This window comes from Halichoerus grypus, chromosome 13, assembly GCF_964656455.1.
Source record: "Halichoerus grypus chromosome 13, mHalGry1.hap1.1, whole genome shotgun sequence".
In the NCBI taxonomy this organism is placed as follows: Eukaryota; Metazoa; Chordata; class Mammalia; order Carnivora; family Phocidae; genus Halichoerus; species Halichoerus grypus.
Genome location: NC_135724.1, coordinates 32,199,419 through 32,215,973, shown reverse-complemented (window position 1 = coordinate 32,215,973; position 16,555 = coordinate 32,199,419).

Below are 16,555 nucleotides of genomic sequence, written 5' to 3'. Positions count from 1 at the left end.
GTTGATGCTAATTCTCCATTTTGTCTTTATGTAACAACTATATATGGGGACACATACTTGTTTTCTTTTTATTGGCAGAGGCCACCGCCTCCTCTTTCTCTGCCTTCTTCATTTCTTCTTCTAGAGACCATAATCAACACAGGCTAAATCTCCATGATCTAGTGACCCATATCCAGTATGCTTCTATCATTTTCTTTTTTGCCTGTTGTTTATTTCTTCCCCTCCCTGTTTGTTTTTATAAAGCTATCCTCAGTGTTGGTAGACTTCATTTTATGTAACAGTATATCTTCCACTTACATCTCCCACTGAGAATTAAATTCAGATACTACATTATTCACTGGCCTACATCACATCTTCTATTGACCTGTTCTCACTTGATTGAAACAACATCTTTCAATTTATAGGGAATATATAGCAGATATTTGTCTTTTTTTCTATTTATAAAAAGTACCTATTTTAATGTTATAAATTCCCTCAACATTTTTGGCATTTTTAAATTTATTCTTGTAATTAAATTTCTTGCAGACTCTATGCTGACTTTATTTTTTCCTTTTTCATAAAGAGACCAGTACCCAGGCCCATTTTGGAGAACAGTCATAGGCAATGACTGCTGTCAGTCCTGATAGCCTGAGTACCAGCAGAGGCAATATGCAATCATATCTCTGAACCTGGAGGCTAGGAAGATATGCCTAGCACAGTTCTTGGCACACTGAAGATTTCTCCCTAAGGTACTAATAATATTTACTTTTAGGTACAAATTCCCACTTCACTTCTTCTGGCTCAGCCTAGTATGAGCCTGAAGGAGCAAAATCCATTATGAGAGAAATCCTTGTTTCTGTTGACAGAGGAGAGTTAAGACCCAAATCTAACAAACCTTCCTAATGGAATGAAGCTTCTGGAATATGGCTGAAAATATATTTTCCCTTCCTGTTTAAGTGTTAAATGTAGATATGAGCAGAGGCAAATCATATTGATTGGGCAGTGGAAGGACCTGAGGAATCACACTAATTTCTAGGAACTCTATCTTATATTATACTTAGAAAATAAAAGTGAAGGAACAAATTCCCCCAAAGAATCTAATTCTTAATCCCATCCTACTGGTAGGAAATAGTTTGAAAATCCTTAACAGAATATGAAGTGTTATTTATTATTTTTTAGTGGCTGATGCAGTTGTTACTTTAGGAGGAGTGTTTTCTTATGGGCACAGTAGAGTCCAGGCGGTTTCTAAAGTCAGATTAAATGCTACTGTTTTATCATCATTCACCTGCCTTTTCTTCTCTCCTTTGACCTCCCCTCCACTCTCCTTTCCCTTTCCTTTTCTCTTCCACTTCTCTATCAGTTAAAGTAAAGTTTCCCTTCATGAACAGCTACAACATAGGACTAGGATAAATTAGTAGGGCAATCTGATTATGGCAGTATATTATATTTCTACAGCATGGAAGTGGAAAAATTCAGCGTGTCCTAAAACCCCTACATTAGTGGAAATGGATGGAGGCAGTAAAAAAAGGAGACTGCACTGAGGGTGCAGTTTTAGGTATTACTCTTTAAAAATTATCTTACCTTTTTATTACAAAAGTAATGTAAGTTATTTTACTCAGTTTGGAATATACAGGAAAGTGTATAGATAATGGAAAAAATTCACTTGTAATCTCACCACCTTGAAATAACCATTGTGAAAATATATGCATATTTTCCACAGTATTTTTTTTTTACTTTGTGTAAGTTTAAAATGAAATTGGGGCCATTCTTGATATATGTATGAGTAACCTCCTTTTTTACACATAATATTGCAAACTTTTTCTATTTATTTTTTACATTGTGCAAAAATATTTTTAATGCCCTCATATGAATGTTAATATAAAACCAGTCCTCTCTTATCAAGCTCTTAGGTTCTTTCAATTTCTTACTATTCTAAATAAATCTGTGATACAATTTTGTATATAAATATTTTTGCATAGCACTGATTGTTTCCTTAAGTTAAATAATGGAATGTAGTTTGTTTTTTTCTTTTTTTTAAACAGAAGCTGTCTTTCAAGAATTTTGCTTTCCCTTTAAAATAGAATATATGCTAAGTGCACTTCAGGGTCATAATGGACCTAAAAGTAATAATTTCCCAAAGTTAAGTAAAATATAAACTGTCCCTATTTTTTTCTATTTTCTTTTGATGTGCATTTTAGAGATTCTAAAGAAGCATAAACCAACCACCATGAAAGCCAAGAACTTTTTGATGTCTAACGCCATGTTTTGGGTGAAAGGTAAATCACTAAGCCTGTGTCCAGTGGGATCTTGTCAATAATTCTATCCAGAATATTCTCCATATACGGTGTTTTCTCTTACCTGGCTTAAAGTCCTTATAATGTTCTATGGGTAATTTGTCTATGTTTTCTATTTTGGGGTAACTGGGTGATGGGCATTAAAGAGTGCACTTGAAATAAAGAGTACTGGGTGTTGTATGCAACTGATGAATCACTGAATTCTACCTCTGAAACTAATAACACAGTATATGTTAATTAATTTAAATAAAAATTTTTTAAAAATGCCCATAGGACCAACACTTTTAACAAGATTACGGTAAGTAGAATATAGTATTCTCTGTACTTACAATGGTGCTTATAACTTAAAAAGAACAATAACAAGCATTATATTGATCTTTACTGGAGAGAGAATGTACTTTTTTCCACAATATCTACAAGTTACTAGTATCTAGAAGCAAGTTTTTTTTTTTAAAGATTTTATTTATTTATTTGACACAGAGAGAGAGAGCACAAACAGGCAGAGCAGCAGGCAGAGAGAGAGGAAGAAACAGGCTTCCCACTGAGCAGAGAGCCCGACATAGGGCTCAATCCTAGGACCCTGGGATCATGACCTGAGCCAAAGGCAGAAGCTTAACTGACTGAGCCATCCAGGCATCCCTAGAAGCAAGTATTTTTATGCGCTGAAGCATAACAAAGTTTTCAGGTGAGGAAGGCATACTTGTATGTAACCTCTGGTCCTACAAAGGCATTTAGAAAGAGACAGAACTGTGTATTTCTAACCATGGTATTTATCTTGATAAAATATAAATCCATCTGTAACCTAGAATTGACCCAATGGAAGTCAATGTCTTGGAGCAGTATGAAACTGGATAATTTGGAAAATATTAAATTAAAGCTAAAAGAACTAGGTTCTATTTTGAATTCCCGGTACTATAGTTTCAACAAATGTTTGAGGAAGGAAAGAGGTATAGGGAAAGAAAGGGGCGGGGGAAGGAAAGGATGGACGGCAGAAAGAAGGAAGCAAGGAAGGGAGATTTGGTTGAATTCTTTGTGGATATCTGAAGCAATGTTGAGTAAACTGATAGTTTCTCTCTTAATCTTACAGCTTATGCTTTCTACTTCTTCACTTTTTGAAGTGTTTTGTTTATTTGTTTTTGTTTTAGTTTTCTTCCCACATATCATGTGGGTTCTGGGATAAAGAATGGGAAGACATTAGTGCCTAGACATAAGAGGGCTATTAAGATGTTTCTATTATTTTTTCAACTTTATTACTTAGTAATAACCTTTGCCCCTCAACATGATTTATACATGTCATGGCATAAATGAGCTGAGTACTCTCTTGTAGTAATAGTCCAAGTGTCTGGAGTCCATCAGACAGAAGTCTGCAAAGATAGGAAGATTTGGGAAAATTCCCCAAGGCCTAAGCTGACATCGATGGTCACCTACTCAAGTGAATTCACTGAGAGGCAGCATAAATACTCTTCTATCAGCCTTGAAACTCCCCATTAGTTTCTGTCTCTCTGGGCCACACCCTTTCCAACATACCTCTGTGCTTCAGAATAAATAGGTTCATGTGTTTTTATTTAGCTCGACAACATATATAAAATGATCCTTAAAAAAGAAAGGAGAGAAAACAAGTGGCATTCTTTATCTTCATTTTTCAAAAAAGGTTGTTTTTACAAAAGGAAATGATCAAAATGTATTTTATGAATAATTAAAATGTTTCATTCATGAGCTAAAAAGTAGAAATATTAATCATCTCTCTGCTAGCTTGAGTAAAAGCTTTCTGCAAAAATTTTGTTTGATCAATAATTTCCCCCAATAATTTGAATTTTTTAAAAGCACAATGTAAACACACACAATTAAGGTGTTTTATTTCTGTGTGTGTACATGTGTGTGTTTCTGCATACATACTATCTCTGTATAAATATCTTGATGGTTTGGCTTTATCTATTTCTACAATGTAATCATATATTTGAGATAACAGAAACTGGAGTTTCTACAAACTTTTACAGCTTACTATGAGCTGTCAAATCAACTCAGTGAAACACCGCATTCAATTTACTGCCTGTCATCACAAACTTTAGTAAAGTCATATCGGAGGTCAGGTACATTTTCAGCCTTTGTCTTGACCTCACAGATCTCAAGGTCCTATCAGTGTGATATGAACTTGACTATTTTTTATAAGATGACAGACAGGGTCTATAATATTTAAGTCCTCAGACCTACCTGACCAAAGTACATGGCAACATTCTCAACTAAGGCTTATAATATGAGCAAAAAATAACTGGAGTATTTGACTTATACAGCTTATATTACAAACTATACAACATTTGGAATTACCTTCCCTGGGAATATTGGCTTTATGGGAACATGAGGGCAAAACAAATTTCATATTCAGAAAAGCACACTAATCAATATTCTTACACATTCAAATATTCTTGGGGCTGGGGATAGGTAAGAGATGATAGAAAAGAAACTAAGTACCATTTTCCTTGCATTTCCCTTTTACTATAGTGATAGGTTTTTAATATGTATATAGCAATAGGAAGAATCACTATGCTGCATTTATTTATTCTCCAATAAGCTCCAGACAAGTACAGAAATCCCATTAGCTAAAATGTTTGGGATAGGAGTTGGCTGGTTAATTTATAGGCTGATTTTCATTAAATATAAAAATATATATACATATTTAAGAATAGTTTGTCTTCCTTTGGGCTCATGGATTGGTATCCACTGAGTTTTATTATTTCTTTCTTACATAAACCACATCCATAATAAAGTATCCATATGTTTAAATTTGACTTTGAAAGCCTGAATAGCCATATGCTTCCATCTCATTTCTGGCACATTTAATGAAATGCACAATAAATAATCAGGTGATTGTGTAAATTATCATTCATATAATGTATGTATTGTAGCTATCTCTATTTGTTAATAAATGAAAAAGGAATGTGATTTGAATTTTGGGGAGGGGGGTCTGGGCTTCTCTAGCTGCCATTTAAAAAAAAAATTCCAGTGTAAACATACAGTGTTATATTAGTGTCTGGTGGACAATATAGTGACTCAACAGTTCCATAACACTCAGTGCTCATGAAGGTTAAGTATGCTCTTAATCCCCTTTACCTATTTCATTCATGTTGCATCATCAGTTTGTTCTCTATAGTTAAGAGTCTGGTTTTTGGTTTGTCCCTTTTTTCCCCCTTTGTTCACTGTTTTGTTCCTTAAATTGCACATGTGAGTGAAATTATTTTTCTTTCTTTATTTCGCTTAGCATTATACTCTCTAGATCCATCCATGTTGTTGCAAACGGGAAAACTTCATTCTTTTTTATGGCTGAATAATATTCCATATATATTACACACACACACACACACCACATCTTGTTCATTCATTCATCTATCAATGGACACTTGGGCTGCTTCCATAGTTTGGCTATTGTAAATAATGCTGCAATAAACATAGGAGTTTGTAAATCCCTTTGAATTAGTGTTTTCATATTCTTTGGGTAAAAACCCAGTAGTGCAACTACTGGATGATAGGGTAGTTCTATTTTTAATTTTTTGAGGTATCTCCATACTGTCTTCCACAGTGGCTGCACCAGTTTGGATTCCCACCAACAGTGCATGAGGGTTTCTTTTTCTTCACATTCTCACCAACACTTGCGGTTTCTTGAGTTTTTGATTTTAGCTATTCTGACAAGTGTGAGGTAATAACTCATTGTGGTTTTGATTTGCTCTTCCCTGATGATGAGTGATGTTGAACATCTTTTCTTGTGTTTGTTGGTCATCTGGAATGGAGAAATGTCTGTTCGTGTCTTCTGCCCATTTTTAAAATTGGATTATTTGTGGTTTTTTTAGTGTTGAGCTGTATAAGTTCTTTATATATTTTGCATACTAGCCCTTCATCAGGTATGTCATTTGCAAATACCTTCTCCCATTCAGTAGGTTGTCTTTAGTTTTTTTTGGTTGTTTCCTTTGCTGTGCAGAAGCTTTTTTATTTTGATGTAGTCCCAATAGTTTATTTTTTGCTCTTGTATCCCTTGCTTCAGGAAACATATCTAGAAAGTTATTGCTATGGCCAATGTCAGAGAAATTATAACCTGTTCCCTCTTGTAGGATTTTTATGGTTTCAGATCTCACACTTAGGTCCTTAAACCATTTTTGAGTTTTTGTGTATGATGTAACAAGGTGGTCCCGTTTCATTCTTTTGTATATAGCCATCCAGTTTTCCCACATAATTTGTTAAAGAGCCTGCCTTTTTCCAATTGTGTAGTGTTGCCTCCTTTCTTGAAGATTAACTGACCATATAATTGTGGGTTTATTTCTGGACTTTCTATTCTGTTCCATTGATCTATATATCTATTTTTGTGCAAGCACTATACTGTTTTTTTTTTTTAAGATTTTATTTATTTATTTGACAGAGAGAGACACGAGAGAGGGAACACAAGCAGGGGGAGTGGGAGAGGGAGAAGCAGGCTTCCTGCCAAGCAGGGAGCCCGATGCGGGGCTCAATCCCAGGACCTTGGGATCATGACCCGAGCTGAAGGCAGACGCTTAGCGACTGAGGCACCCAGGCACCCCACACCATACTGTTTTGATTCCTACATCTTTGTAGTTTAATTTGAGCGTAATTTGAATTTATTCTCAATTTTTGAATACATATTTTTTTTTTTTTTTTTTTAAAGATTTTATTTATTTATTTGAGAGAGAGAATGAGAGACAGAGAGCATGAGAGGGAGGAGGGTCAGAGGGAGAAGCAGACTCCCTGCCGAGCAGGGAGCCCGATGCGGGACTCGATCCCGGGACTCCAGGATCATGACCTGAGCCGAAGGCAGTCGCTTAACCAACTGAGCCACCCAGGCGCCCTTGAATACATATTTTAAAATATTCTAGTGAAATCTGTGCTTAAAATATTAGTTGAATTATATTTATTAATAAAACTATAAATCCTTCATTAAAAAGTTGATTTAAAAACTCAATTTTATATAAACTAATGAAGATAATTTGAAATAAGTAGGCAGTCATTGAATATGAATATTAAGGGAGTGATTTGCTTAGATAATTTTTAAAAAAGCATGACATCTTTTGAGTCAAGAAATGACTATAAAAATTAAATAACATAGAGCAGAATAATTGAAATCATACTTCACCACAATTCTATTGTTTACACAAATATTTAGCAGACTCACAATCATAATATTTAACAATATGACCGTTAAAATGTATCCAAAATTAAAGTTACTTTATTGGGCTATGAGTCAAAAAAAAAAAAAAAAAAACCCAGCCTGAGGAATACTTTAAATCTTATGGAGGCTGACTGAAAGGCACAATTTTGATCTCACTTCCTCAAAATATCAACAAAGTGAAAGAGCTATAAAAATAAATAATTTCCAGTCCAGTCATCATACAGAATATAAAGAAAATTAGGAAAAAATTTAAAAAGGTAAAAATAATGTACATCAAAAAATCTTACTCCTTCAGTGGCATCAGTTCAAAGTGAGCAGGCAATTATAATTGCCATCTAAAGGCTGTTACTACTGAAAAATTATTATTCTTTGTAACAAAAATTCAAACCTTTAAAATTTAGCAATTAAAATTTAATGAAAAATTATAATAATGATGCAATTCTTATACAATGAGATATTTTTATATCCTAGAATGATGTATTTGGCTTTGGTCTAATTTTGATTTTAATACTCAAAATTTTACCATTTGGCTCTCAACCAAAATGTGTATTGATTGACTACATGCTGTACAAAATAGGTATCTCAAACATATCATTATCAAAACAGAATAATTTCCAAAGAAAACCCTCTTAGCTTTGCTTGCCAAATATATCCTGGAATCTGTATACATTTATGTATACATCTATTTGGAGTACTATTACTCTGGCTAAAGTCATCACCACCTTTCCCTTGGACACTTAGAAGACACTCTTAAGTGGGCTCTGCACTATTCTTCTTGCTTACTTATAACCTCTTCTCAAGAGATCTTTTAAAATCATATCTCATAGTTCCTCTTAAATCCCTGTAATGGGGTTTCTCAGCACATTTTTTTTAATCTAAATTCTTTGGTGTAAGAGCCATCTCTTGCCTTCTTCTTTGAGTATTTGAATAATTTCTCTCCCACTCATTCTTCTAGCTCTTCTAGTCTTTATTCACCTGCATCTCACTGAACTTGTTCCTGCCTCAGGAACTTGCTCTGTATTCTGCTTGGTACTTGTGACCCACAAACTCTCATAGCTTGGTTCTTAAGTCAGGTCTCAACTTTAACATCACCCCTTCAGAAAGGCCCATCATGTCAGTCTAAGTGTTCTAAGTCTTTTGCGGGTTACATACTCTTTTGAGACACTGATGCATGCTATAAACTACCCCCCCCCCCACAAATGTGCACATTACTAGGTACTCATTTTTTAATGCAATTTCAAGGAGTTCATGGAACCTAAGTTCATATTTAGAAGTCCTAAAAGTCCAAGTATCCTAGGTTAACAATACTAGATCTCTCCAATCCTTAGAACCAACAATTCATTATCTCCCTGGGAGTTAGTATTATCTAAAATAAGATTTTTATCTATTTACTGACCTATATAATATTTATTTCCCTCTTAAGTGCAAGTTTTATGAAAGGAGGCAAAAGCCCTTCCTTCTCTTGTGGTTAACTAAATCCCCAGAACCTGAAACAGTGCTTAAATTTGCATAGGCATTCAATAAGCATCGGTTGCATGAAAAAAATGAATGAATCCTTTTAGTTCATGCCAATCGTAGGAGAGAAGGTATGCATGGTAAAGAGGTCTGACCTAAGTGTGTTGATTTTGGTGTGTCCCAATTTCAAGAAAATGTCTATCTCCCTCTAGAAATCCCACAGGCATCTGCTTCCAGTACTTGAGAACTGAGTCAATATACATCAGCTGCCCCATATGGGGAGTGAAAAAGTTGAAGATCCAAATACAACATAATAGATTAAAAAATACTCACAGCAGTATAGCTGAGACCTGACCATTTCCTGGGAAGAGATTGGTTTGGAGAAAGAGATTTGTCAAAGGAAAAGAAATCAAAGCCTGTGAGTTAGAAAGATTGGAAGATGTCCCAAATGGCTTTGAGGTAGTTTGGAAAATAGTTTATTGTAATGGGTTAAAAATATAGTATTTTTATCCTAGAGATGTAAGTTTAATTTTCAACCCTGTAATTTACTAGTTGATTGAATAAAATTACCCAAGATCACACATCAAAATATACAGTTTTGCTGACTTTTTAAAAGATTTTATTTATTTGACAGAGACAGAGACAGCAAGAGAGGTAACACAAGCAGGGGAAGTGGGAGAGGGAGAAGCAGGCTTCCTGCTGAGCAGGGAGCCCAATGCGGGGCTCGATCCCAGGACCCTGGGATCATGACCTGAGCTGAAGGCAGACACCCAACGACTGAGCCACCCAGGTGCCCCGACTTTTTGATAAAAGTGTTTGACACTTTCCCCCTGATTACATCTACTGTGAAGTATTCCAGATACCAATGTTATATTTTTTTCCTACTTCATATGCTGCTTTACACATAATGTTCTCATGATTCTTTCTCATCCTTCTTCCCAAGTTCCCCCTTTTTTCCAATTCTTCTCTCCACTACTTCAGCTCTTGATTATGATTTGGATGTGTTCTCTGTTTATCTAATTTTATTAATAAAATCTTATCTAACTGACCAGTCTGCTCTGAGTTGTGTATCTATATTGAATAGCTGTATGGTTGGAAACTTCCACAGCCCAGGAGTCAATTGGGTTGCCAGTCCTAAAACCTGCAAGTTTGTATGGAATCCCTAGTCTTACCACGAGTTGAGTACACAGAGTTGAGTACACACACTGTTGACAGGCCATGTTTGCATATGGAAAACTTTTTCAGCAGCTTCCTAGTTATTATCATCATTACCTCCCCCCACAGCTCAATGAAAAGATGTTTTCTAGATATGTCATATTAATAATTTGATTTTTTTAATTAATCATGACCTTCGTCAACAACATCCCTTTCTCTCTCTACTGATTTTTTTTTCTTTCTTTCTTTTTTGGTGGGGAAAAGAAAAGAAATACCTTATATGAACAGCTAACAGCACAGAACATTATATAAGGTGGGGATGGGCAAACTTTATTATTTAAGGAGTCAGATAGTAAATGTTTTTGGCTTTGCGGGCCATACAATCTCAGTCACATCTACTCAACTTCACTATTGTAGCATTAAGCAGCCATAGACAATAGGAAAATAGTGCATCTGTGTATAGTATAGTATATACCAAACTATACAGTTTATAGTAACTATATTTTCAAAACAGAGTAGGACAGTTTGGCATGTGGGGCATCGTTTGCTCACCCCAATGTAGAGTAACAAATGAAATTCCCCATCTCCATTCCCATTACAGCATGTTTTTAAATTGTAGCTTATCATTTGAAGAGATATAACTAATTGTATAGATAATTTACATAAGGTCACTGATGGAAGTCTCAGGACTTCTCATAGCAGTAACCCTGTTTCAAACCTCTTTATTAAAATATTTCTTCTTTTTTAAAAAAATATTTTATTTATTTATTTGACAGAGAGAGCAAGAGAGCACAAGCAGGGGAGCAGTAGAGGGAGAGGGGGGAGCAGTAGAGGCAGAGAGAGAAGCAGGCTCCCCACTGAGCAGGGAGCCAGATGCGGGGCTTGATCCCAGGACCTTGGGATCATGACCTGAGCCAAAGGCAGATGCTAACCGACTGAGCCACCCAGGTGCCCCTAAAGTATTTCTGACATTACATATACTTAGCCTTAAAATCCAAGTGTACATGAAGTTTTAGAATTGTTTACTTCTTAAAATTGCTTTATTTTACCTAAATAGAAGTATAAGTTCAATAGAGTAACACTTTGTGTAGGAATTAGAATCCAAGGTTATATATCCCCACAATATAATACATAGACAAACAATGAAATATTCATTTGTCAATTGTCTGTTTATCTATTATATTTGGAAAGACACTGTGGATTTACCACATTTGAAGTCAGCCTTGGTCTTATACAAGCGGCCCTTTTTATCTTTCCTCTCTATCACTAAATTGCTTTGTCCTCTTATTGAATGGATCCTACACATTGTTGTATTAAGCTTGCAAATCGGGCGCCTGGGTGGCTCAGTTGGTTGAGCGACTGCCTTCGGCTCAGGTCATGATCCTGGAGTCCCTGGATCGAGTCCCGCATCGGGCTCCCTGCTCAGCAGGGAGTCTGCTTCTCCCTCTGACCCTCCCCCCTCTCATGTGCTCTCTCTGTCTCATTCTCTCTCTCTCTCAAATAAATAAATAAAATCTTTAAAAAAAAAAAAAAAAAAAAAAGCTTGCAAATCATGTTTTATTGTGCTGTTCTCCCACTTCCCCAACCCAGAGAAAATGTCAATGGCTTCCCCCTACCTATAAAATAAAGTACAAACTTCTTGGCAAAAAAAATAAAGTCCTCTACATTATCTATTTATATCTCTAAGATCATTATGTTCCTTTGTACAATTAAGTGATGATAAACTTGTCTTCTGAATGCATCTTGAGCATTCCCAATTTCATGCATTGGTTCATATGATAGTTTCAGTCTTCAATAATTTCCATTTCTCCTCTTATCTAAATCTAGAATTCGTAATCTCTGTATGAGTATATATGTATTTTTCTCGGGAGAAGACAATATTGGTTCCCGTGTTTAAAAAAAAAAAAGATGTGGTACATATACACAATGGAGTATTACCCAACCACGAGGAAGGAAGACATCCTCCCATTTGTGACAACATGGGTAGACCTTGAGCACATTATACTGAGATAAGCCAGACAAAGAAAGACAAGTATTGTATGGTATCACTTATATGTGAAATCTAAAAAAAATTAAACCAGTAAAAACCAGAGAGTAAAATGGTGGTTACCAGGGGAATGGTGTGGTAGATAAGAGTAACAGTGTTTAAAGGTACACACTGGTAATGAGTAGTAAATAAGCCATAGGGATCTAATGTACAGTATAATGAATATAGACAATAATATTGTACTATAATTACAAAGTATGATAAACATCACTACATCACCAACCATATTATAATATATAAATGTATCAAAGTAATATGCCACATACTTTAAACCTACCCAATATTATCAATTTTATTCAGTAAAACAAACAAAAAAACAGTCCAGAAGGTATGATAACAGAACAGTTAGAAGTCTTTCTCAGTTACTTTCACCTTAATCTACTATATTTGGTAGCTATGCTTTTTAAGGTGCTCTATTATCTGCTGCAAGGAGAGCTAGGTAGTCAGCATCTCACTTATGGCACTAAGAATATGACCACATAAGCCTGGATGTTCCCATTTTCTAGAGGAATATAGGCTACGAAGTAAAACAAAAGAATGAATAAATACACATTTGACAAGGAAAAGAGTAGCAAGATAGTGCCCAATTAAGCTTAAATGAGCAGCTACCTTAAAATTTGAATAGCTTTAAGGGATGACTGAATTACAGGTAATTTTTCTTCTTCTGGAACACACCATCTGCTAAATCCTGTTTGTTTAAATACCATCTTGCTTCTTTGTATTAGAAAAGACCGGTGTTGTGTCTAATTTGCTTTGTATTCTTCCTAAGCTGATGTACCCTGATGGGTAAATACAGTAAGTTCATCCATTAGTTTCTATCTCTTCCACCTGCCCCCTAATCAGCTCACTCATTGGACAATCAGTCACCTTGTAGCTATACTCACTCTTCCCACCTCTTTCTTTCCTCTCCCTGCTCCTTGCCCTTAGTCACATGTGAATCATTCTTAGGGATGTGTCCATAGGAAATATATCAGAATGGCAAGTGCCTGAGACAGAAGATCACACAAACGGAGTGTGTCCAGGTGGAAAACTAAGTATTTGGAAAGGATATAAAATATTCAATAAACTTGAGAACTGATATGAGAAGAGGAAGTCCAGCCCATGTCATTCCAAAAAGTAAAACTAGAACAAAGAACCAGAAGGTAGATTTGGGCTTCCGTTATTTTTGTAAGGGCAAAAGTTATCCAACAATGAATCTTGCTGCCCATAAAGAAAGAGATTCCCTGTCATGTAATGTGGTGACGTTGAGTATGGCATCAGTACAGGAGAGATTAATATCCTTGGCATTAGTTCTGGTTGCTTTAGATTCTACAGAGTTACTCGATGCTGCTCCTCTGACTTAAACAACCAACCAACCAAAGCTTCAGTGTAATAATCATCTATAGAATTTTCCTGATTCATCTGCTCTCACCTTATCTTCCATCTGGTTCTAATAAAAACACTGCTCCTGGTTATCACTGTGGGCACATGATGCAAACTGAGGGAATATAGATAGCACAGTACTGTGGCAAAACTGACTGGTTTAGGTAGGACCATTCAGATTCCTTCTCTGGACTACGTACAGGCAATGGGAAGAAAAAACACTTTCTCCCTATGGTGGTCACTAAGTTAAATTGTATGATTTGTGTATGCCCAGTAGTCATTTTCCCTGATCAAATGTAGAAAAAGCATGTATGGTGTGAAAATGTGTGACTACCCATAAAGGCTAAGCTGAGAGATTAAAAATGTGAGTCCCCAAAACATTGTTAGTTTCCTTTGGATTCTGTCAGGCCTCTGGTCAGTTTCATTCCTGTGCTTCCTAATTATGCCATACAATAAATGTCCCCCAAAGAAGCTAGTCTAACATAAGGATCAAACCTAATCTTATCAAGCTATATATACTAGGTATATCAGTCTATCAATACTTGGCACTCTTAGTATGTTTTATTTACTATTACTTCTAGGAGATAATTCTAGAGGATTTCAAAGAAAAAAAATCATATTGCAAATGTCTTTCCTATCCACTCTGTCGAGTACAATTCTAGGGCTCCGATAAAGGCACAAGAAATACCTCATTTGTGTCTATCAATCATCTAGATCTGATTAGAACACTACAGCTGTTCATCTTAGATATTTTTACTGATATTCCCCTAACGGGAAAACAGAGTAAATTCAAACCCTGGAAGTCAAGGGCTTGGCCATTAATGCAATATTTCTTTAAATTCTTGTCTTTTACTTTTTCTTAGTCATCAAATTTTGCATAGTCATCAAATTTTGCACTGAAATCCATGATAAGTAATTTTTTTATTTTAACATAAGCATAAAGTTTCAAATATTTAACCTATTTTCCAGAAATCTGTCAGTAAAATACAATGCACTGGGAAGAAATACTGTTTTTAATATAGAGTTGCATTGCCTTTAGGCACACAATGTTACAGTCCTAAGAGTATGTTTGAGGAAAGCTGATGGTCAAAACTTGTTGGCACAACAAAAAGCATGCATTGCTCTCCAGTGAGAGTTCTGGGAAGGAAATGAATATTAAGATTTATTTCAGATTTCCAATTGTCCTGCACATTACCAAATCTAGCTTATTTTGTTAGTCCTAAATCCAAAATATGCTCATACATTAAAAAGGATCACACAAATTGACTTACGTATAAAAGATATTAAAATATTCAGACATCCTGATTGATTAAAGGAACATGGTGAAGCATTTCTGATAACTTGTTCATAATATTTAAAATGAATGTGGTGCTGGCTACCCAGAAAACCGTAATTGTCAGTCTTTATAATAAGGTTGCTTAATCTACTTGTTACAAATAACGAATTAGGTTCTAAAACAACAACAACAACAACAACTTAATTATCCCAAAACTACAGATTCTAACTCTGCAAGTTTATTTTGGAGTCTGCTTGACCTGCTTTGAGAAGCCAAATTGCCATGGGAACTGGAGAGAACAAGCATGAAAGTGGTTGCTTTTACCAAGTGGTACCATGGGAGGAATCAGATTGAAATTTAAAATGTGATATAAATTATTCACCATGATGTTAACATTTTAAACAGAGTCTTTTCACATCTCTTAGCCCATTGGGATCTACAATGATCCTCTGAGGTAGATAAGACTAGTATCATTATCCCCACTCTACAGATGAGGATATTTATGTCCTTGAAAGTTGAATGAGTTGCCCAAGGTCAGGCAATATTTAATCTAGAAATAGATCCTGGAGCTCTCACTTTCTTTCTGGGCTTTCTCTATTCACTTTTTTTTTTTCCTGCCTGCTATTCAGAAAAGAGGCATTGTGCTTACTAATATTCTGGAACTGAGAGGGAAGAGTATATTTTGATATCACAGAATAACCAAAGTGGCATTACCGTAAATCTTGGCACATATATTGATCTTTTCTGTTAAACAGACACACACACACACACAAACCCATGAAGCATGCATATTTTACAAGGGGTACGTAAGTATGTGTGTTTCCCAACACATTTCTCAAACATAGTAGAAGACCCAATTCTTAGTATACCATCTTAGGAGGGGTCTTTCATTACCATTTTTCCCCTCTTTTACCATTCGAACCATTAGCAACCTTCTGGCTTTACCTTTAGTATATCCGGAATTTAAAACTACCTACAATACTTTGACTCAAATTACCCTCATCTCTCACCTGGGTTGCTGCAATCACCTCTTGCTTTCCTTCTTTTGCCTTCCTATATTCTAGAAGTATGTTCTATAAACAACCTTCTAAATGTGTGAATTAAATAGCCTCACTGTTCCACTCCATAATTTTCAGTGGCTTCCCATCACAGTTAGAATAAAATCTATATTCCTTGCTGTGGCCATGACTAGGGATTGACTTCCACTATCAACCACTCTCCCTCTCTCTTCTTTCTTTTAATAATACGGTTTTGGAAATTTAGCTGGGCAATGGCTACATTCCCCAGCTTCCTTTGTGGGCTTGTATGTTTACCAATGTATACAACTTGGGAGTCATACCCTTCAACAGTATATGTGTTTCTGTTTTCTTCTCATATGCTAAAATCCAGACAGTGGATTAGGATATCATGTAATGGCAGGGCAACAAGTGACAAAAACTGGACGACCTATGAGGAGGGCCACCCAAGAATCCTAGAAATTCTTCACCTTTAGAACATGATACACTACTGTGTCAGAGCTGCTTTATTTTGGGGTTTCCTCATTACTGCAGCTTAGCCTGTACTAGCTAATGCCCTTACCAAAGTCTAGGCAACACAGTCTTACTCCTGGTACGGCTCTGACTTTGGCTCCATATCTTCTTCACCCTGTACCCTGGGGCAGGCTATACTCCCTATGTTTTGAGCAGCCCATATCCTCACTTGGTTTAATCCTTAATTTATTGAGAACTTCCTCTGTTCAAATATCACTTCCATAAAGAGTCTTTCCGTGACTGGTCGAAAATAGCCCCATCTTTCTACCATTGAGCACTCTCTCTCAA